Source organism: Colobus angolensis, unplaced genomic scaffold (genome assembly GCF_000951035.1).
Source record: "Colobus angolensis palliatus isolate OR3802 unplaced genomic scaffold, Cang.pa_1.0 Scaffold654, whole genome shotgun sequence".
In the NCBI taxonomy this organism is placed as follows: domain Eukaryota; kingdom Metazoa; phylum Chordata; class Mammalia; order Primates; family Cercopithecidae; genus Colobus; species Colobus angolensis.
In genome coordinates this window covers 739,627-741,675 of record NW_012120199.1, presented here as the reverse complement: position 1 = coordinate 741,675, position 2,049 = coordinate 739,627, and positions in this window count along the sequence as shown.

Below are 2,049 nucleotides of genomic sequence, written 5' to 3'. Positions count from 1 at the left end.
GAGGGATAGCATTAGGAGAAACACCTAATGTAGATGACAGGTTGATGGGTGCAGCAAACCACCATGGCACATGTATACCTATGTAACAAACCTGCACATTCTGCACATGTATCCCAGAACTTAAAGTATAATAATAATAAAAGTGTTACTTCAATGAATCAATGTAATATACGAAGTGTGACTACACCTATGTTTAAAAGATAATTTTAGGAATGTTACTTATGAGTTGCATTAATAAATAGTATTAATTCAATCAATAAAAGTGTTTACCAATGTCTAAAGTATGTATGTGTTTAAACATACTTCCTTAATAAAAACTTTTTCTTGTATATGTTACTTCTTTGTTGTGAAGAGGGTTATGTCAGTTAATACATATTATGTATGTAGTGAAGTGTTTGTAGATACATTTAAAATGATTCTAATAATTTTCTTAAAACTGATGCTAACAGTGTGAATTCAGTGAATATAAGTGGCAAGCAAACCATAGTGTATGTAATAAAGTGTTTAAAGATATTCCTTTAAAATATTTTTAAAAACCATCTGCCCGCCTCTACTTCCCAAAGTGCTGGGATTATAGGCATGAGCCACCACGCCCAGCCTATTTCTTTTTAAGAGTATTCACCGTTGCATACATAAATGCTACTGATTTTTATATGCTGATTTTGTATCCCTAACTTTACTGATTCATTTATCAGTTCTAACCAATTTTTTCGTAGAATATTTAGGGTTTTCTAAATACAAGATCATGTTGTTTGAAAATGAGGATAATTTGACTTCTTGCTTTCCAATTTACATGCCCTTTATTTCTCTTTCTTTTGCTTGATTGGTCTGATAGGACTTCTAATATTATATTGAATAAAAGTGGTGAAAGTGGGTATCCTTGTTTTGTTCCAAAGCTTAGAGAAAACAATTTCAATTTTTTCCAGTTTGCAGTTAGATGTGGGTTTGTCATATCTAGTCTTTTATTTCATTGAAGTACATTTCTTCTCTACACAGTTTGTTGAATGTTTTACTATAAAGTTGGATTTTAATTATACTGTATTTACTATATACTATATTTATTTTACTATGAAGTCGAATGCTTTTTAAACATGAATTGAAATAATAATATGGTTTGGGTTTTGGTTCTGGTTCTGTTAATGTGATATATGAGATTTTATTGATTCATGTATGTTGAATCAAGCTTGCATCCCTGGAATGAATCCTATTTAATCATGGTGAATGATCTTTTCAATATGGATTGAGTGAGGATTTTCTAGTATTTTGTTGAGCACATTTTTGTCTATGTTCATTGAAGATATTGTCCTGTCTGTAGTTTGTTATTGTTATATCCTTATCTGGGTTTAATATCAGGCAAATGCTATCTCACAGAATGTGTCTGGAAGTATTCCCTTCTTTTTATTTTATTTATTTATTTTTTGAGACAGAGTCTCGCTCTGTTGCCTAGGCTGGAGTGCAGTGGTGTGATCTCGGCTCACTGCAAGCTTTGGCCCCTGGGTTCATGCCATTCTCCTGCCTCAGACTCCCAAGTAGCTGGGACTACAGGCCACCACTCCTGGCTAATTTTTTGTATTTTTTTTTTTCTTAGTAGAGACAGGGTTTCCACCGTGTTAGCCAGGATGGTCTCGATCTCCTGACCTCATCATACACCTGCCTCGGCCTCCCAAAGTGCCAGGATTACAGGCGTGAGCCACCGCGCCCGGCCTCTTTTTAATTTTTTTTTTTAAAGAATTTGAATAGAATTGGTGTCAGTTCCTTTTTAAGCATTTGGTAGAATTCATCATTGAAGCCAGATCCTTGGCTTTTTGCTGATGAGGGACTTCTTATAATGCCTTAAATCTCACTACTGTTTTTTTTCATATTTTCTATTTCTTCATGGATCAGTCTTGGTAGGTTGTTTGTGTGCAGGAATTTATGCACTTCTTCCAGGTCTTCCAATTTGTGGGTATACAGTTGTTCATAATAGTTTTTAATAATTATTTGCATTTTTGTGGTATCAGTTGTTATGTCTCCTTTTTCATTTCTGATTTTATTTCTTTGGGTCTTCTA